This window comes from Sciurus carolinensis, chromosome 7 (genome assembly GCF_902686445.1).
Source record: "Sciurus carolinensis chromosome 7, mSciCar1.2, whole genome shotgun sequence".
Lineage (NCBI taxonomy): Eukaryota > Metazoa > Chordata > Mammalia > Rodentia > Sciuridae > Sciurus > Sciurus carolinensis.
Window position 1 is genome coordinate 130,293,463 of NC_062219.1, and position 22,275 is coordinate 130,315,737.

Below are 22,275 nucleotides of genomic sequence, written 5' to 3' on the forward strand. Positions count from 1 at the left end.
CTGAGAACATCTTGGTTCTTGGGAACTATATTTACTTATTTAGAGATATTAAGAAAAATCTATGCACCTTATTCTCATCCACTAGGTTTTTACAAATATCTAATGCTTTTTCCCAAAGGAACACCAGGGAAAATAGACAGAATGGTTTACAAAGACTTCTAGGTGATGTAGGCTGTAAGGTTGTGGTTTACCTGGAGAGGGTGGCCAGGGGCCTGTCCATCAGCACCTCAGGTCTCCTCACGGTGGTCCAGGCCATCACCATCAGTACCAGAGCCTCCAGGTGGAGGCTGCAGCCCAGGTCTGCATGGAACATCCTTCCCTTGTTGCTCTTCTTCTGGATTCTCAATTCCTTGATGAGCATGAACTTACCATTTTACATCAAAAATAGCAACAACATGAACACATAAGAACTTATTAAAAGGACTACTATTATTATTTTCAACCAGAAAACTGGATAATCAGATGGATTTTTCTTTCTCTCATGGTCGTTAGAGATGCTGCTTTCCAGGGTGTCATGGGTGGGGACAGTGGCTACATGGGTTCCTCCTACACAAGCACCACCAGCATGTCCTCTACCTGCAGACCTCCAAGCTCCTCTACACAACTCCCCCTCAGGTGAAGGCTGCTCAAAGTGTTCTCCTTCTGATGCTGTTTTCTCTTCTTCTATTGGGGAGATTGTTTTATTTCTTTACACTCATTTTTGTCCCTATTGAAGGATTCCATATCTTTAAGTGCTCAAGAATGTCAGACTCTTGATTTTGTGATTTTAACCCATTTGTGCTCATTCACAGAGATGGACATCTGGTTGAATGTTGTCATGTTCAGTAAGAAAGAAAGACATTGAGAAATTATCCCTTTCATTGATTATTTCAACATATTTGAACTCCTGTTAGTTTTGTGATGCTGGATGTGATGCAAAATCCAGTAAGAGTAGATGAGTCACACAGAGGTGCATTCTCACACCTCAAGCTGCTGACAGTTCTGAGATCACAGAGGCGTTTGGGAGCTGGGAGGACCCAGAACCATTCCCATTTCCTTCCTGTCCACTTTCAGAAAGTGACTGATGTTCTCATGCATGTGAGATGACTCTTTCACAACACAGCTGCTAATAAATGCAGAAGAAAGATTTGGAAATTATATCAAAATTACTTATGTGTTCACCTCTTGACCCAAGAAATTCAGTTCTAGGGCCTGATCTTACAGATATACTTGCTCACAAAGATATACAGAATGAAAAATATTTTAGACTGCAGTTCTATTTTATAAACAAACAAATATTCAATAAGTTGGCCATCATTGTTAAGGAAAATTATATATTTTCATCCTTCAAGTTGAATATCATTGAACTTGTTAAAAAATGGGTGGGTTCAAACTGGGTTTATATGTACCAGGATGTAAGGTGCATTATAATTAAAAAGCATGCACACCAACAGTGCTTTAGAAGGAAATCCAAAATGTTTAATTTGATTTTGTCTAAGTATGAACAGTTGCATATCACTAAAGAAACCTAAAGTGTAGTTGTGTCATTGGGAAAAAAGAAACCTAATGGAGGTGAATCAAAAATTTATTCTTTCCTTCAATATATTCTCATTTTCTAATATTTATAATGCATTTTTGAATAAATGAAAACAGTACTGTTGAAACCAATCTTGGGATTCTTTAAATACATAGCTTCTTACTGAGTTTACATTGACCAGTGCTTTTGATCTTTCCTAATTTTAAAGATACACAAAGTATTCTGGTTCTTTTTTTTGTTATTGTAAACAAATGGGATACATGTTGTTTCTCTGTGTGTACATGGCGTAAAGGCATACCATTTGTATAATCATAAATTTACATAGGGTAATGCTGTTTGATTCATTCTGTTATTTTTTCCCTTCCCCCCAACCCCTCCCACCCCTCTTTTTCCTCTATAGAGTCCTTCCTTCCTCCATTCTTGCCCCCCTACCTAACCTTAACTCTAACCCTAACAGTAACCCCTCCCACCTCCATTATGTATCATCATTCCACTTATTAGCGATATCATTCGTCATTTGGTTTTTTGAGATTGGCTTATCTCACTTAGCATGATATTCTCCAATTTCATCCATTTGCCTGCAAATGCCATAATTTTATCATTCTTTATGGCTGAGTAATATTCCATTGTATATATATACCACAGTTTCTTTATCCATTCATCAATTGAAGGGCATCTAGGTTGGTTCCACAATCTGGCTATTGTGAACTGAGCAGCTATGAACATTGATGTGGCTCTATCTCTGTAATATGCAGATTTTAAGTCCTTTGGGTATAGGCCAAGGAGTGGGATAGCTGGGTCAAATGGTGGTTCCATTCCAAGTTTTATAAGGAGTCTCTACACTGCTTTCCAGAGTGGCTGCACTTATTTGCAGCCCCACCAGCAATGTATGAGTGTACCTTTCTCCCCACATCCTCGCCAACACCTGTTGTTCCTTGTATTCTTGATAATCGCCATTCTAATAGGGGTGAGATGGAATCTTAAGGTGGTTTTGATTTGCATTTCTCTTATTACTAGAGATGTTGAACATTTTTCCATATGTTTGTTGATTGCTTGTAGATCTTCTTCTGTGAAGTGTCTATTCATTTCCTTAGCCCATTTGTCGATTGGATTATTTGCATGCTTGGTGCAGAGTTTTTTGAGTTGTTTATAGATTCTGGAGATTAGGGTTCTATCTGAAGTATGATTGGCAAAGATTTTCTCCCACTCTGTAGGCTCTTTCTTCGCATTGCTGATAGTTTCCTTTGCTGAGAGAAAGCTTTTTAGTTTCAATCTATCCCAGTTATCGATTCTTGCTTTTATTTCTTGTGCTATGGGAGTCCTGGTGAGGAAGTCTGGTCCTAAGCCGACATGATGAAGCTCTGGACCTACTTTTTCTTCTATAAGATGCAAGGTCTCTGCTCTGATTCCGAGGTCCTTAATCCATTTTGAGTTTAGTTTCGTGCATGATGAGAGATATGGGTTTAGTTTCATTCTGTTGCATATGGATTTCCAATTCTCCCAGAACCATTTATTGAAGAGGCTATTTTTTCTCCATTGCATATTTTTGGCCCCTTTGTCTAGTATGAGAAAATTGTATTTATTTGGGTTTGTGTCCGTGTCCTCTACTCTGTACCATTGATCCACCTTTCTATTTTGGTACCAATACCATGCCGCTTTACTATGTTACTATTGCTTTGTAAGAGTTGAAGATCTGGTATTGCGATACCCCTTGCTTCACTCTTTCTGCCAAGGATTGCTTTAGCTATTGTGCGTTTTTTTTTCTTCCAGATGAATTTCATAATTTCTTGCTCTATTTCTGTAAGGTACATCATTGGGATTTTAATTGGAATTGCATTGAATCTATATAGCACTTTTGGTAGTATGGCCATTTTGACAATATTAATTCTTCCTATCCAAGTACATGGGCGATCTTTCCATCTTCTGAAGTTTTCTTTAATTTCTTTCTTTAGTGTTCTATAGTTCTCATTGTAGAGTTCTTTCACCTCTTTTGTGAGATTGATTCCCAAGTATTTTATTTTTTTTGATGCTATTGTGAATGGGGTAGTTTTCCTAATTTCTCTTTCTGAAGATTCATCACTTATGTATAAAAATTCCTTAGATTTAAGTGCATTGATCTTATATCCCGCTACTTTACTGAATTCACTTACGAGATCTAAAAGTTTTCTGGTGGAATTTCCTGGTTTCTCTAAGTATATAATCATATCATCAGCAAATAGGGATAGTTTGAGTTCTTCTTTTCCTATTCGTATCCCTTTAATTTCTTTGATCTGTGTAATTGCTCTGGCTAGAGTTTCAAGGATGATATTGAAAAGAAGTGGTGAAAGAGGGCATTCCTGCCTTATTCCAGTTTTTAGGGGGAATGCTTTCAGTTTTTCACCATTTAGAATGATATTAGCCATGGGCTTAGCATAGATGGCCTTTACAATGTTAAGGAATGTTCCCACTATCCCTATTTTTTCTAGTGTTTTGAGCATTAGTAGGATGACTGGTCATGGGAACAAGGGAACCACCTGACATTTTAGTGATTAACTGACAATGGGCAAAAACTGATGCTGATTGCTGAAGACCCAAATTGTTCCTGCATCCACCAATAAGAGGACGGACACACTAGGTTTATGATAAATGAAGGTTTTTGGACCTAAGTTCTCTTGTATGAAATCCCCTATCAATTAGAAATCACTGATGACATTTACTTGATGTATTCTTCTGGTTGCTTTCAAAATGTTTCTTTTAATTTTTAACAGCTACAGGTCTGTGTGTAAACACTGCTGTGTCAATTCCATAATACAAGGTCTTTCGGGTTTCTCTATGTGGAAGTTTATCTCACAAAATGTTGGGAACTCTTCTGCCATCTCTACTATAAACATTGTGTAAGCTTTCTAAGCAACAACTGATGCATTCTTCTCACTGTTTATATTTTAATGGTTTCAAAAACCTACAGTTATTTGAGAAATCAAAGAAACTCAATGTGCTACAGTCATGGCAGTGTGTTCCAAAGGCCAGTGTTTTCCCATTACTCTCTTCTCTCCCACTCCACATGTGTGCAAAAATGTTAATCATGTGCATCATTCTTTTCAATTATTTTCTAATAATAATTTCTGATGTACTTTTATTTTCTCAATTTCCACATTTTAGAGTGAAGAAGAGTCATACTTATGTAGGGAAAATAAAATCCAGAAAAACCTTGACAAATTGTTTCCAAGAGTCACGAGTCACTTTCTCACTCATCTAGACACTTGGGTGATGTTAATTCTCAGTCATCTAATCCTCATGATTCCATTTTTATATGCTGTTCATTCCCAGTGGCACGTCCAGGATTTGCACTCCTTGACCTTGAGTCCATAGGTGATGACCAGTTCAGGGATGATTCACTTCATCTGTTCTCTATGCTACATTTTGGGAGGTAGCTTTACAAGGAACTGTGGAACTAAGACAATATTATACCCTTTATCTTCAAGGATGCCACCATTACATGAAGCAGATAAACTCCTAATTTTTGAGTATGATGTAATAACATTAATAAGTTACATTAAATCTGTGTTAATATGGTATAAACAAACAACAGGATCATAAGAAAGATATAGAGGGGCTGGGGACATAGCTCAGTTGGTAGAGTGGTTGCCTAGCCTGCACAAGGCCCTGGGTTCAATCCCTACCACCACCCCCCACAAAAAAAAGAAAGAAAGAAAAATATAGAGGACAAGTTCGCTATGGGGGGAAGGGCCTCTACCTCAACTCCAATGTATTGGAGAGAATATAATCAATACATAAACAGCACCAATAATATTTCCATTTTGTTTAATCAAATACCTTATTACCATATTGGTGGATTCTACATTAGTATACATTCTCATTCCATTTAAGAAACAGGAAAAACTAAGTTCACTTCATTATGAATCAGAATATGTGTATTTCTAAAGACAGGGATACACTATCAAAAAGGGTAAAGACTCTAACTAGGACTCTCTTGAAACAAGTCATAAATTGTGATCAACCCAAACTTCCCATTTATTGGAGGACTATGCTTTCACATTGTGAATTAGCAAAACAGAAAACACAAAAGAAAACTATTTTCATTGTGACTCCATTCATCTTTTTAAGGTAACACAATTTCAATTTTATTGTCTTTCTCCTTGCATATTTAATAATGTAGATGAAATCCAATTTTGTATATTATTACATTCTATTTTTAAATGATTCTAAAAATATTTTCTATTAATCATAATTAAATATACCATACATATAGATACATATCAACAGAGTTTCAGGTTTAAAAGTGAAGTAATATCTGTAAATATATACAGGGCCAAGAAAAGAGAAAGGAAGAACATTCAATCAGCTTTGTCTGACATATGTCATAGCATTGTCCCCAGCTTGTAGTATGGAAAAAATTTTATGTGATTCATCTACCCTTACTAGATTTTTCCATCACATACAGCAACATGAAACTAGGAATTGTTTTAAACTTGCTGAAAAGATCAATGAGATAAGAGTCTTTAATATCTTTCTCTCTTAGTGAGCAGGCCAACATTCAGTCATGTGTCCATCCCTGCGAATCAGCACAAATGGGCTCAGGATTGCATAGCCAAGGTCCACAAATTCTAGAGCACTTACCTTTATGAAATGCTTCTCTAAGGAGAAAGTTACATATAGAGTCATAAAACAATCTGTCCAATAGAAGAATAGAAAACAGAGCATCAGAAAAAGAACACTTTGAGAAGCCTTCATCTCAGGGGGAGTTTTGTAGAGGAACTTGGAAGTCTGCAGGTAGAGGACATGCTGGTGGTGCTTGTGGAGGAGGAAGACCATGTGGACACTGGCCCAACCCATGACACCCTGAAACACAGCATTTCAAAGGACCATGAGAACAATAAAAATTCAGCGAATTATCCGATTTTGTGATTGGAAATAACAATAGTTGTAACTGCTAATAACATGTGATGTGTTCATGCTTTTGATATTTTTTATGTAAAATGGTAAGTTCATGCTTATCAAGGAGTTGAGTATCCAGAAGAAGAGCCAGAAGGTAAGAATGTGCCAAGCAGATCTGAGGTGCAGCGTCCCCCACCTGGAGGCTCTGGGACTGATGGTGACGGCCTGGACCAACATGAGAAGACTGGTGGTGCTGATGGACAGGCCTCGGGCCACCCTATTGAGGTAAACTACAGTCTTACAGGCTATATCATCTATCAGACTTCTCAACCCAAAACTGGATATTGTCCTTGGCATTACTTTTGTAAGAAGTGTTATGATATTGGTAAAAGCCAAATGGATGAGGATAAGGTGTACAGATTTCATAGTGCTTCTAAACAAGTGCATATAGTTCACAAGAACAAAGATGTTCCCCAGACCACCAAGTTCTGTTAAAAATACAAAGATTGATCCCTCTAAGAGATGCAAAACCATTTTTTATTCATAAGCAGAAAAAATTGGATATAGCACACACCTTTTGATGAAAGCAATGGTAATGATGATATATATCTGCAAAGAAATATTTCAAAATACCAATTTCTAGAGTGTAAGAACAATCTGGACATATGTAATGGTACAGATTTTGTCCAAAGGAATATTGCTGTTTCTATAACAGTTTGGAGATCATTCTACATATTTTAAATGTTATACTAAGGGCTATTGTTCAAAAGTCTAAATTATCAACCCTGAATTGTTCTAAGTTCCATGAAATCAATACCCAGCTTCTTGGTCAAAATCCCAATACCCCTTCCATGTTCAACCTCAGCACAGATACATTATACCCCCACTCCCTCAATAAGATATCTCCCTGTCTTTGTTGTTTCATTCTATGTTCTTGTTATTAGAATGCGAAAGTCCAGGATCATGCTTGGTCTTTCATCTTCCCAATACACTGTACACAAGCATTTGTAGAATCCAGTGACTTCAATGCCTTAACAAACGTAAATTCGGTCATGTTTCAATTTACATATTGCCTCTTGTTTTTTCAATATTACCTTTTAGCTCTTATTTGGGTCAGCACCAGAATTCTAGGTATACATTTTGCTCAGTTTTCCATCTTTGATGATGAGAGGTTCCCTTCTGTGTTCTCCTACTCACCCATGTGACTCTGGTTTCACTGCTTACTAATACTCAGAGAGTCCCTGTAGTCCTCAATGTGACATTGAACTAAATTTTTACAGATGGAACCCATCAGGAAAAGCCAAATCAGTCAAAGACAGGAAGAAACCAATCTTTACTGTGAGAAAATCAGATATAGAGAGCACGTAGGCAGGGAGGGTGCCAGAGAGCCATTGAATGCTGCTCCGCCAGTGTCTTCAGCAGAGGGCTGAGTTCTCACTGATGACCTCAGGCTTTCTAAGGAAGCCTGGGTCAGTTCTGCAGGGGGTGGTGTTTTCAAAGGGGCAGGGCAGGAGGAATGACCTCTGGCTGTGGGCTATACTCAGAGGAAGGCAGTGTATGAATTAGAATTTGCCAGTAAAACCTCCTTGTAGAAAAATAGGTTGTGAGGCATTTAGCATAAACAAGGCACTCATTAGGGTCGTAAGAGCATTTTGCAGTCCTCACAGAGCCTTTTGGAAACAATGACTTCAGTCAACTCTGCAGCTGCTCCAGTTGTCTTTTTTTCCCATTTACTCAACAACTGAACTGCTGTGATGTTTAAACTTCACAACTCATTTCTATATAATCCTGGACAGGTTGCTACCTATTCCTCTTAGATTTTCAATCTCAAATATCGACTAAAACTTCTGTCAATTGTGGCCTGTTTCTCCAGAACAAAAGAAGCCTGGATATTGGAAAAACATTCTATGATTTGCAAGTATTCTATGTATATGGAATATAATTCCACCATCCTTCCCTCAAGTTCCTGCTATTCATTAAGGGACTTCATTGGATTCCTTTGCTGAAGGTCCCTGGTAGCATTAAGGGCAGGAATACAGGTTGGTTGTATCCAGGTTTGACACCATGGAGTCCTTGATTGCCTTTCCAACTCTGTTTTCTCCACTAACAAATGGGAAGAAGAAAGGCTGCACCAATGCCATAAAGAAAACACCAAAAAATTCAAAATATCTGCTGTTCAATGCCTTATGATACAAGCTATTATATTTATGCTAAGTGGTTTCAATTGCTAAGACAAGGATAAAAATGACTGAAATCAGGGACATCATTTCTGTGGGGATTTAGCCAATATTTTCATATTTCTCATGTATTTCTAGTTTTTCTCAAATATTCAGCCCATTCTTGCCTTCCCAAACTACACTCCTCAAATAAAATTTGGGAAGAACTTCTGAGACATATAACTCACTTCTTTTTCAGTCTGACAGAATGAAATGAAGAATGTCAGAAGAGAGACTGGAAAAATCCCAGATTGATTTTACAATTATAAGCGAATGATTCTAAAAGGAAAACTTTGCATTGAGAAAGATGTATCATTCTCCAGCTTAGAATGACAGACAACAGCTGATAGGTACATGCATATATCCTGCGCAAATGTCCCAATATTAATACGAGATTGGTGGTCTTTACTGCATTGTACTGAATGAAACTTTATGAAATTGTTCTGAAATTTTAATAACAAAAAAACTAATGAAACATAATTCAATAAGAGAAACTATGATTTTAAATGTTAGTTGTTTTAGTAGTCACTCTTGAAAACAGACTTTTAAACAATGAACTTGACTCACATGTGTGTTGTAATGTTATGTGTCAGGACAAACATTTAATAAATGGATGCAGAAAGAAAGCCTTGTTGTTAAATACACTGCATTAGGGATGTAGAAACAATGCAAGATAATATTGCATCTTGGAAACCCAATAATACACCAAACACTAGGTGCTGCAATCTCATGTGAGCTAAGAATGCTCAGAGTCATCACAGGACACCGTGGGGGCTGGATTCACTAAACTCTTCTAATAGCTGACAAAGCTTCTAACTTCCTGTTCTTGGGTTTCACCACAGAGCTTTCTGATGAATCCCAACCGTGCACAGAGGGTCAAATCTCTGGCTTAGCTGACGGACTTCTGTTGGCAATGACCCTTTCATTTTCCTGGCCCAGGTACATACATGTAGATACCAGAAGAAGAGGGAAGGTCCTAAGGCCCAGACCCTCTCAGCAATGCCCTTGCCCAGTCACAGAGAGTAAGCTCTGTGCTGCTGAGGAAATGTCACCTGGCACCCAGAGTCAATCAGAACCCTCAGGCACACTTACCTTGGTGGCTGTAGACAAACTCTGCATTGGTTCTCCTGACAATGGGCAGCTTCTCAGGTCCTATTTGTACCCTCTGGGTTTGTGGAGCTCCTGCCTACCAGGAACCACCACCAGGAATTCAGTTGTCACAGTTGACACCTGTCAGGGAGAAGGAAAGGCCTGTAGAATCTCAGTCCCTGAAGGATGAGTTTCCCTCTCCCTCCACAATTACTGCATTTGTTGGGCTCAAAAGTTACTCCAGGCTTAATTGGGGCTTAAATATTTTAATAGATATTTGTGTAGTGAGAAAGTGAACAACCAGCCATGTTTCTGTATCTGACTTCCCATGTCTTGGCCTTCCCTTCCCCTTCCCAGAGGTCCAGAACTGAACCAGAATGGGTCCAGCTTCTGAGATACACAGTGTCACCTCCCCTCACATTCAAGGTCTTCTCCACACACAGGGATGTGGTGCCTAATGACCAGCACTGATGTCTCTACTTCAGAGCAAACCCCAACCAGCACCTGGGCAAGAAAGAAGTCACTTTTCTCCACTTATACACATTGGCAGTTCAAGGACATTGCTATTAGTGGTTTCTTCATTACATGTGTAATAAACAAGTAGGACCCAACTGCTAGATACAACCAGGTTCTCCCTCTCAAAATACCAACCTGTCAACATGGAAATGCAAATAAAATTACTTTGAGATTTCTTCTCCCTCCCATCAGAATAACATTCTTCAATAATACAAATTATAGTAGATTCTATCAAAGATGTGACAAAAGTGTGGAAATTCATGCATTTTTTGGTGGGGCAAGAAATCTTTCCAACCAAGCTGGTAAGTAGTGTGAACATTGCCAAAAAATTTAAAAATGGAAACACCATATAATCAAGCTATACAGTCATTGGTATTTATTCAATAAAACTAAAATTATCATAATCCAGTGATACAAGTATATCAATATTTGTAGCAGCACAATTCACAATTGCCAAGTTTTGGAGCCAGCACAGGTGATCAACAACACATGAAGAGAGAGCAGCTGGGCAGGCCTGGGAAGCAACCCTTGGACACTGAGCTTTTCATGTGGACAGAGGTAAGGATGACTTCTGTCCACTATAAGTAACCAGATAGTGCATACCTGGTCAGTTCTCCCTACAGAGTAATTGTGTATGTATGCTCTATTCTCTTTGTCTCTCTCAGGGAGGGCTCAGGTATTCTTTCCAACTTGCTGTGATGAAAATTAACCACAAAATTTAATACCATTACCTTTGTAAATATAGAACACCGATTTTTTTGTGGGAAGTTGTGGTGAGTACCAGGAACTGAACTCAGGGGCACCCGACCACTGAGCCACATCCCCAGGGCTATTTTGTGTTTTATTTAGAGATGGGGTCTTGCCGAGTTGCTTAGCACCTTGTGGTCGCTGAGGCTGGCTTTGAAGTTGCAATCTTCCTGTCTCAGCCTCCTGAGCCAATGGGTTTATAAGCCTGCTTCACCATGCAGGGCAAGATTTGTGTTTTTCTTCATGTTCCACTTATTTTATTTCTATTCAATTATTTATTCTTTATTCATTTATTATTGCATTAGTGAGAATTAAAGCCACATTTGCTCTGCCAATGAGCCACATCCCCAGTCCTGTTTTTCTTTTTCTTCAGTCTGAGTCTCACTGAATTGCCGGGCTTCCATGAGCTGATAGTCCTCCTGCTTCAGGCTCCCTAGATGCTGCATTGCATGTGCACCAAGGGGAGGAAGTTTCATTTTAGCACATGGTTTCAGAGTTGTACCCCATGGTCTGTTGACTCCTAGGCAGAAACACCAGGGAGGCAGAGAAAATGTCCTCAGCTCATGGCAGCAGGGAAGGAGATAAAGACAAGGAGGAACCAAGGTCAGATACAGTCCCATGGTCACTCCCCCAGGACCCTACTTCTAGGTGCCAAACACAACATGCCTGTAGTTACCAGCCAGCAGGACATTCAGATTTGTCATCTATCAAGTGGACTAATGCACTGAGGAGGTCAGAGCCTCATGGTCCAATCCTGATCCAATCATGTCTTCACAGCCACACCTCTGAACCCTCCTGCATTGCCTGACATGAGCTCTGATCACACACCAGAGCTTTCCATCCCTGACCCCCAATCTCAGGCCAATCTCACACCAACACTCAGTCCATCTTCAAGGGCTCCATGTCTTAACCATTACAGCATTGCTCAGATTCCAACATCTCCTGTGGCACTGAAGGTGAACTCTTGCCTTTGAGTTCCTGTAAAAATCAAAAGCACTTTATATGCATCCTATACACATTCCAAGTGAACATTCTCTTTCCAAACAAAAAAAAAGGGGCATAGAAAGAATGGACCATCCCAAAGCAAGACCAAAACTCAGAAGGACAATCACCAGGTCCAGTAGCCCCATGTCACACATACAGAGCACCTGGTGGTGAGAACATTAATGGTGTCCAACAATCATAAGTTTTGCTAAGTATATGTGGGTTTGAAGGAACCTTCTCTTTTCACAGTTTCAGATGCTGATCAAGCAGGGCACAGTGTTCTGGACAGTCATCAGGTTGAGTGTATTTGCATGGCAACTGTTACACACCTTGGGATCTTAAAATGGTTTCTCACATTAAGGTGCTGATTTTCTGTCCTTCCTCCTGTGAGTTAGTTATGTGATCACGGCTGGTGAGTTCTTTCTGTGGAATCACATGTGACTCAGTGGACAAGACCAAGGTGACCTTGTTCACCTTCAACTTTAATCCATTTCAGATGACATTGGGCATATTCAGGAGGTCTGTTCATAGACATTTAGTGCATTTCAAATAAAGAAGTAATACCAGCATCTCATAATGTAATAGGTGACATAACTAATGATATGAGTTACATTGATTATTTTTTGACATCTTTCTTTCAAAGAGGTATTTGTATACTTCTCACTAATTTGCACATATTTAAAGGATACAATGAGGTGTTTCTGTACACATATGTAATTAATAACTTTCATAAGGGCACACGCACACACATATTTATACATATATAAAGTGAGTGAGATCTGGTGCTGCTTGTCTCTTTGTGCCTGACTTAGTACATTTACATAACACCTCCTGTTTAGTTGAGGTGCCACCAATGACAGGGTTTCCTTAACTTTTTGGATGGATGATTTATCCGTACTTCATTCGATGCTTGCTTACAATGGCTGTATATCTGGGCTAGATTTGCTGCAGTGAAACATAGGATTGCAGGTGTCTCCTGGACATGCTGATTTCACACCTTTTAGATTTAAACCCAAGGTGAGATCACTGGATCATGTGGTAGTCATATTGTTAATGCTTTTGGATTCTCCCAGAGTTTTCATGACATATGTACTTATTTACATTCCCACCTAAAGTATGGGAGGGTTTCTGACACATCTCCACCAGAACTTGTTACTGCTTTTTTGACAGTGGACATTCCAGTGGCATTGAGGTTTGGGTTTACATTGCCTTGGTAATGAAGCACATTGAACTTTGTAAGTTTTCTTCTGGGAAATGTATCCGCAGTTCTACTGCCTTTTTTAAATAACAGGGCTTTGTTGTTATTTATTAAGATTTTTGTGTGTTTTGTTACTGGTTTTAGGTTTTTTTTATTGTATACAAATGGGATACATGTTGTTTCTCTATTTGTACATGGAGTCAAGGCATACCATTTGTGTAATCATAAATTTACTGATTTTAGTTGTTAATGTTTGTTTGCATTTCTCGGGATCCATCCTATGTCATTGCCTGTACTAAGAAACAGCCTCCCACTAAACTATGCCAACAGTTCCTGCTGTTGAGTGTTTAAGTTTCTTTTATATTACTTGAATATGAGACACACTTTCAAAATATGCTCCACTACTAGGTAGGTAGTGTCTTCACTCTTGTTCATTCTTTTCTTTTCCTGTGAAGAAATATTTTTAGTTCAATAGAATCCCCTTTGTCTCTATTTCTGGTGTTTTCTGTCATTTTGGTGACTTGTCCAGAAATTCTTGCCTATTATAATGTCCTAAGTCTTTCCCCTGGTTTTCTTCTAAAACTTTGTTTTATTCAGGGCTTACATTTAAGTCTTTATTAAATTTTGACAGATTTGGGGGCTTGAAGGAGACAAGAGTCTAGTTACATTCTTCTCCATGTGGATGTGCAGTTTTCCCAGGACCACTTCATTGAGTATAACATTCTTTCTTTAATGAATCTTCAAGGCACCTTTGTTGAAAACCACTTAGCTGAAGATGCATGAGCAAATTCTAGGCTCCCTGTTCTTTTCCATGAGTGAGTGCAAGCTCTGTTTTTTGCCCATACCATGCAAAATAGATTCCTACTAGAGTTTTGTGGTATATACTGAGTTCTAAAGTAGTGTAGTGCCTCTTCATTCTTTTGCCTAAGATGGATTGCACTGTGCTTTTAATTCTTTGAGGAATATCCATACAATTCTCATAATGGACAAGGAACTTTAATCTCAACAACTGTATACATATATATCCATAGTCACTTTTCCAAATTGAAATTTTTTCTCCAGGTCCTTGCTAACACTTTTTCTTTCTTCTCTCCTAGCAAGGAAACCATCAAACAGAATGAGGTTCTGTCTTCTGAATTTGATTTGCAGTTTCCTGATGATCAGTGATTCTGAGCCAGGTCATATACTTTGTGGACATTTTCATTTCTTCTTTGGGAAAACATTTTTTAAGACCCTTGCCCATTTATAACCTTATTAGTCTTGGGATTTTTGCCTATATTCCTATATGAGTGACTCACATAATTTGCATAGAGTTTTCAAATGTAGGTCTCATCCCATAATGGCTTTTCATTGATTTGAGTGTCTCCTTTGTGTGCTGAGTGAATTTAGTTTAATAAAGTCACTCTTGATAATTTTTTCTGATTTTTCTGCCTTGGATGTCATATCCAATAACTCTCTGAGGAGACCAAAGTCAAGGAGTATTTCCCTATATTGCATCCTAAAATTTTAGTTGTATGTTTAAATATTTGCTCAACTTTGAGTACAGTTTATATCAGAATCCAATATTATATTTTGCCTGTGGGTATCAATTTTACCAAAAGCATTTGCTGAAGAAATTCATGAGGATAGTTCAGCATCCAAGATAAATTTTGTTGGTTCATTGCCATGAGTTCAACATGAAATTGGGAAGTACCAGTAATGAAATAAAATCCTTAAACAAAAAGGGAACATCAGATCCCAAGGTCACATGTGCCATATGGTGGCACTGGTTCACTGAGAGACAGTGGTCATGTTTACCACAATGGAAAACAATCAGAACTGTGAGACTCAGAGATCTTTGGCATTGATCAATTGATTGCCGTCTCTGTAGCAATGAAACATATAGGAGTTGTGCCCAGTTCTTTCTGGATCTGTAGAAGGTTGAAACCCCAAATCTTGTGAGGAAATATAACTTGAACCTCAAGAACCAGTTCCATGGCTCCTCCATTAATCCCATCCTGGAGCCAGGCTGCAGACACAGAGCTCCCTGTGTGGTGGGAATGGAGCTCCTCATGAGGAACCTTGCTGTCCTGCCAGAGCACACTGACCTCTTCCTCCTGCTTCTTCTACAACCAGACCTGGTAGACTTAGTAATGACTGATCATGGGAACAAGGGAACCACCAGACATTTCAGCCATTAACTAACACTAGGCATGAACTGACAATGATTGCTGGAGACCCAACATGTTCCTGCATCCACCTATAAGAGGAGGGACTCACTAGGTTTATGATCGATGAATCTGTGTGGGACAGAAGATCTCTTGTATGAAGTCCACTATCAATTAGGTATCCTTGATGACTTTTACTAGACGTATTGTTCTGATTGCTTTCAAAATATTTCTTTGTTTCAATTTTTAGCAACTGTAGTCTGTGTGTAAACACTGCTGTGTCAATTCCATACAATAAGTTTTTTTGGGTTTCTCTATATGGAGGTTTAGTTCACAAAAATTAAGAGAATATTCAGTCATCTCTACTATAAACATTGTATAAGTTTTCTAAGGAACAACTGATGAAGACTTATCTCACTGTTGATATTTTATACTTTAAAAAATCTACAGATATTTGAGAAACCAAATAAACTCGCTGAGCTACAGGCATGACAGAGTGTTCCCAAGGCCAGTGCTTCCCATTCCTCTCCTCTCTCCCACTCCATGTGTGCAACAATGTTAATCATGTGCACTATTCCATTCAATTATTTTCTAGTCATGATTTCAGATGTACTTTTATTTTCTCAATTCAATTCCCACATTTTACAATGAAATAGAATCACACTTAAGTAGAAAAAATAAAATCCACGCAAACCTTGACAAATTGTACACTCATTAGCCACCTTCTCATTCAGATAGACACTTTTGTGTTGTTAATGCTCAGTCACTTAATCCTCATGATTCCACTTTTACATGACATTCATTCCTAAGGGCACTTCTGGGGATTTTTGCTCCTTGCCCTTGAGTCCTTAGGTGATGACCTGTTGGGGGATGGCTCACTTTGTCTGCTCTCTATGTTAGATTTTAGGAGACAACTACACAGGAGAATGTGGAACTAAGACAATAGTACACCCTTTATCTTCAAGAATGCCACCATTATATGAGGCAGATAAACTTTAATTTTGGAGAATGATATGATAACATTAATAAATTACTTTAAATCTGTGTTAATGTAGTAAAAACAAGCCACTAAGGAAAGGCCTTCACCATGTCTTACTAGAGAATTCAAACATCCAAATCTGAAGAATGTGATGAGAAAGACACAGAGAACAACATGATAATGGAGGGAAGGGCTTCTGCCTCAACTCTGATGTCTTGGAGGGAATATGATCAATACATCAACAGCATCAATAGTATTTTTAAATAGTTTAGTCAAATACCTTACTGCCATATCTGCACATTCTACATGAATATATGTTTTGGTTCTATTAAATAAAAATGAAAATCAAGTTCATTTGTTTATAAATAGGAATATAATGTGCAGTTGTGCAGAAGGGGGACAATGCCCAGCAGGGTAAAGACTCTAACTAGTGTGCCCCTGAAAGAAGTCATGAATTGTGATCAACACCATGTTCTCATTTATGGGAGAAAAATGATTTTGAATTGTGAGTTAGAAATAAGAAAGGACAGAAATTAAACTAATTATTTTCATTATATCTCCATCTATCCATCAAATGAGACAACTTCATGTTGTTTTTTTATTCTTGTAGATTTCATAATGTAGATGACATTCAATAATGTATATTATTGCATTCTATTTTTAAGTACAATGACTCTAAAAATATTTCCTATTAATCATGAATAAATACACTTTACATATCAAAACATATCAAAAGAGTTTGAGGTTTACAAGACAGTAAGACTGTCAAATATATACAGGCACATAAGAGATAGAAGAAGCACCCTTAACCAGCTTTCCTATGAGATCTGTCATTTCTGTCACCAGCTTTGTGGTAAGGAAATGTGCCTCTAGGTGACTCAGTCACCCTTAACTGATTTTTTCATCACATACAGCAACACAAAACTAGGAATGATTTCAAACCTACTGTAAAGAGCAGTGAAACAGTCACATTCTCAATGCCTTTCCCTCTTAGTGAGCACTTTAATATTCATCCAGGTGTCCATCCCTGGGCTCAGGATTGCATAGCCAAGGTCCACAAATTCTAGAGCACTTACTTCTATGAAATGCTTCTCTCAGGAGAAAGTTATATATAAAACCATGAAACAACCTGTCCAACAGAAGAAGAGGAATCAGAGCATCAGAAGGAGAACACTTTCAGCACTTTCATCTCAGGGAGAGTTGCGTAGAGGAGCTTGGAGGTCTGCAGGTAGAGAACATGCTGGTTCCAGGAATGTGGTTCAGTGGTGGAGCAGCCCAGTGATCAGGGGATGTGGCCAAGTGGTGGAGAAACCTAGGATCAGGAGATATGGATCATTGGTGGAGCAGCCATGTGTTCAGTGGATGTGGCTCAGTGATGGAGAAATTTCTGTTCAAGGGGTGTATCTCAGTGGTGGAGCAGACTGTCTTCAGGGGGTGTCACTCATTGGTGGAGCACCCTGTGATCAGGGGATGTGACTCAGTGGTGGAGCACCCTGTGTTCAGTGGATATGGCTCAGGGGTGGAGAAGTCCTGTGTTCACGGGATGTGGCTCAGGGCTAGAGCACCCTTTGTTCAGAGGATGTGGCTCAGTGGTAGAGTACCCTATGTTCATGGGATGTGGCTCAGTGGTGGAGAACCATGTTCAGGTGATGTGGCTCAGTTGTGGAGCACCCCATGTTCAGAGGATGTGGAACAGTGGTTAAGAGCCCTGAGTTCAGGTTATGTGGCTCAGTGGTGAAGCGCCCTGTGTTCAGGGGGTGTGACTTAGTGGTGGAGCACCCTGTGTTCAGGGGATTGGCTCAGTGGTGGAGCAGCCCTGTGTTCAGGGGATTGGCTCAGTGGTGAAGAGCCCTGGGTTCAATCACCAGTACCAACAACAGCAACAAAAAAGAGATTGTAATCAATTTTTCAAGTTGATTCCATGAGTAATTGTGCCAGGTTTGCCTGGATCTTCCTCCTCTGGGAGAACCAAAGTCACTGCAGGTAGAAGAAGAGCCTTTTGTCAGACTCTGTCACCAAGCAGGCAGGGAACCTGGGAGGGATGCGGTGTCCCCACCCCCAGAGCACAGCCCTTTGTGTGTGTGTTTGTGTATGTGTGTGTGTGTGTGTGTGTGTGTGTGTACTGGAGTCTGAACCCACAAGTGTTCTACCACTGATACTCCCAGCCTCCTTTAAAAATCTTATTTTGAGGCAGGGTCTTGCTAAATTGCTGAGGCTGGCCTTGATCCTGGGACTCTCCTGCCTGAGCCTTGTGAGTTGCTGAGATTACAGGTGAGCCCCACCACACCTGACTTGGAACAGGGCTGTTTAAAGCCATCCCTGGACAGGGTAGGTGGATGCTTTCCTGAGCTCAGTCATGGATGCTGGGAAAGGGCAGCATAGAAGGCTATGTTACCCCAAAAGACCAAGTTTCCCATGGTCTTCCATTCCTTTGAAAAGGGCTTTGTGCCTCTTGTGCAGCAGGACAGGACCTCTGTGCTTAGACCAAAGTTCAGTAGTGAAAGATGCTAACAGGAATCAGGTCTGGGTCTTTGGACTGAGAGTCAGCTTACTCTATGATCTTGCTGTGTGGAACGTGCTTAGGGGAGTGGGAGATGAATGGATGCTTAGCCAGCCCCCATCCACCTAGTCTCTGCACATTCCCTGGAATAGTGCAGCCCCGAGGGAAGGGAAAGCTGCAAAGCTCATAGGAGATGGAAAGGAAGAGAAGATTCACATCACTGAGCAAAGGCCCCATCTACCTGCTTTGAAAAGCGATCTTTGAATGCTTTGGGAAAGCACTTCCAAAATGAGGTTATGGAGTTCGTAACGTGTGGTGCCTCACCCTGGCTCCTCTGGCAGGCTTGCTGTGGTGAAACTAGCCGATCCGCTGAGAGCCCTCCTGTGCGCAGCACAGAAGCGGAGAGCGCCCCAAGCGGCAGGCCACACCCAGGGCCTACTGCGACCTCGGGTGGCTGGAGCCCCAGCCCTGGCTTGCTGCAGTATCGTGAGGGACCCTGAGCAGAGGATGGGGCTAAGCCGCTCTGCTCCTGGACTCCTGACCTCAGAAGTGGGCAGAGGATGAATGTGTTAAGCAGTTACGCTTTAGGGTGGCTTGCTCTACGGAGTAGACAATGAAGAAAGCCCTCACTAAGTTGTATATTTCACTCTACTGCATTCCATGCAGAAATAAAACTAGAGAAACCACATCTATGTGAAATAATGAAACTTATGGAATATTAACGAAAAGTAGAAAATATATGTGATTTTATTTATGTAAACCTTAGGTATAAGAAAGGATTAGTTGTTAAGAATAAAAAATTGGTACTAAAATAATAAGAATGTGCAGAGTAATGGAAGCTAGATCCATTAGTGGTTGCTGGCAGGGGGAGGGACAGTGACCGGACAGCAGCCCTTCTTAGCCTGGCCAGGCACCATTCACAACCTGGGCTATGGCAGCACAGGTGCCCACTTTGTGATCATTTAAGTTGACATAATGCCATGGGCTTTATGCATGCAGGATAATGTCTTGAGAAAAAGTTTGAAGTATTAAATAATGTTATTTTGTAAAACGGGAATTTCCAAAGTTATAAAATGGAAGTTCTGAAATAATTACATGGATGTTTTATACTAATATAAATTTCGGTGTATTTTAAAAGTTTCTATGATCAAATTATTTTGAAAATTGTTTGAAAACTAACAAGAAATATATCTGATAGCTTATAGCAAATGAAAGCACAGAGAATGGCATTTGGGAAGGTTCCAGACATTCTACCCATGAGGCAGGCTGGAGATACCTTTAAGTATCTTGAGTCTCTTTCACTATCTACCTATGAAGTGTATAAATCATCACTGTTCCACTCTGGCAAGTGTCTGGGGGAGCTGGGTCCCTTCTGTCCAGACAGATGCACTGCAAGAGGAATGACAGACGCCCAGCTACTTCTAACCACAGCCAGAGATATGCGGGGCCTTTGATCGACTCCTGCAACGACCCCTTAAACCACTGATTCTCCACAGAGACGAGGTGCTTAAAAACGTGGAGACTGTCAAACTGGACTACAGCATGTCTGCTCCTTGGGCTGTAATGCAGCTGTTAAAACGAAAACGAACAAGTTTAAAAGGAAGCGTTTAGGACAGACCCTCAGTCAGGCGACCCTTTATCGCTGCGCAGTTGTCACCAAGGCAGATGCAGAACGGAGGGTCTACCATGGCAAGGGTAAACGTTTACGCGGGCCATCTCTTGTGATGGCCACACATTTCTTCAAGGTCGACTTGTCTCGAGAATCTGTTTGGATTTCTGCCTTGGTGTCTGCTGATTTTGTCTTGGGATTTCTAAAATGACACCGGCCTGGCTTCTCTCCAGCTACCGTGAGTCATGGAACCACCCCCACTGCGCGCTAGGAGGAGGGGGGTCTACCGACGAGGGCGGGATTCGAACCCACGCGTGCAGAGCACAATGGATTAGCAGTCCATCGCCTTAACCACTCGGCCACCTCGTCCCTGTATGCTGTTACTGCCGCTTCCGCCAGATCAGTTGAGGCAGGCGCCAGAGCGACTTGCTAAACGGAGGGCCAGCCAGTCTCGCACAGATGGGCAACGGCCCAGCGAGTCTGCCGGGAATCCGGCGGCGGGTCAGCGCACCAAGGCACCTGCTGCGCTGGACGCCTGCGCAGAGGCACCTGTGCCCCGCCAGGTGCACCTGGTGCTGCGCACCAGATCCCAGGCCGCGGCTGCCTTGGGCGTGCAGGTCGGGAGTCGGGCGAAGAGCGCGGGGCCTGCGCAGGCGGTTCTGCACGTCCACTCGGTGCTGCGGCTCGGCTGCGACGGGGGAACCGCTCAGGGGAGAACCCTAGTTCCTGGCTCCCCCAGTCGTCGTTTAGCGTGCTTGCCTCTGTTTAGGGCAGTTTTCAGTTCTATGAGAAACAGAAGCCTCCTGAGATCCAGAGACGCACTTTTCCTTGACAGTGAGACAGACCAAGAGGGACTGACCCAGAAGGGTCACGTGGATCTGCCGCAGGGGAGGCCACCAGGTGTGGATTGGGCCTATGCTTTTGTGCCAGAGTCTCTGTGTTCAATTATTGGCTTTCTGTTGTGTGTGTCCTGAGGAAAGATAATCAGAAACCAAATCTCCAGCCAACCCTCCAAACTGCTACAAAAAGGGGAAGTAAATGATTTTATAATTGAAAGAGCGTTCCAACAGAATGTGCACACAGGGAACGCACTAGAGGCTGCGACCCAGGGCGGCCACCTGCACAGCTGGAGGTACAAGACTTCACCCACGGATTCGGAAAAAACGGATAGTCCTTCCTCAGTTAAGAGTACTGGAGAGCGCGATTGCCATTCACGGCTCATCTTGTTTCCTGGTGTTTAGTTAACCGTCTTTATTCAAGAAGTGTAATCTTCTCTCCTCTTTAAACAGGAGAGGATTTGCGACTTGGAGCACATCCGCAGGGTAGTCAGGCTCCGTCCTTCTGCAGAATCTGGAAGACCAGGCACTATCTTCCTTGATGACTGCACTTCTACAGAAGGCCCCCAGGACTGTCAGAACATAGTCTGGGTCCTAAAACCAGTAAGACACCAGCACAGCTTGCCCAAAGATTTATGTGTATCTCAACCTCACGAAAACACAATTTTCAAGTTTTTAAACAAAAAAAGTGACAGGGAAGTGCTAACCTATCCCCGATAGGGATGTTTATCATTTATATTTCACTTTGTACTTAGCCTTACAAGCATGGTGTGTGATTAACCCTGTGATCTGGCTTCTTCATTCAAATCAGGGACAGTCAGGTGTCCTACACGAAGCAGAAGGATTAAACTTCCACTGTGTGCCAGAGGCAGCTCCAGGTAATGAGGACACAGTCACACAGGATGCTAAAGGAAGCCCAGGGACAGGAGCCTGCCCAGGCCAGCCCTGCTGCCCACCCCTCTTGTCCCGGCCCAGTGCCCCATTTATATACACTGCTGTGCCCCAGGGACTAGAGGGTCCTCCCTAGCAACAGAATGAAAACTAGGACCTTCCTGGGTATAGA

At 40.9% G+C, this 22,275-nt stretch overlaps 1 non-coding gene and 1 pseudogene across 1 annotated transcript; both read right to left on the reverse strand.

Annotated features, from left to right (window-relative positions):
* Window positions 1–227: 227 nt before the first annotated feature.
* On the reverse strand, window positions 228–6,925 carry LOC124989427 (vomeronasal type-1 receptor 3-like; annotated as a pseudogene).
* A 13,738-nt stretch (window positions 6,926–20,663) lies between these two features.
* Window positions 20,664–20,745, reverse strand: Trnas-gcu (transfer RNA serine (anticodon GCU)). Its single transcript has one exon. It is a non-coding gene; the product is annotated as a tRNA-Ser (tRNA).
* Between the last annotated feature and the right edge of the window lie 1,530 nt (window positions 20,746–22,275).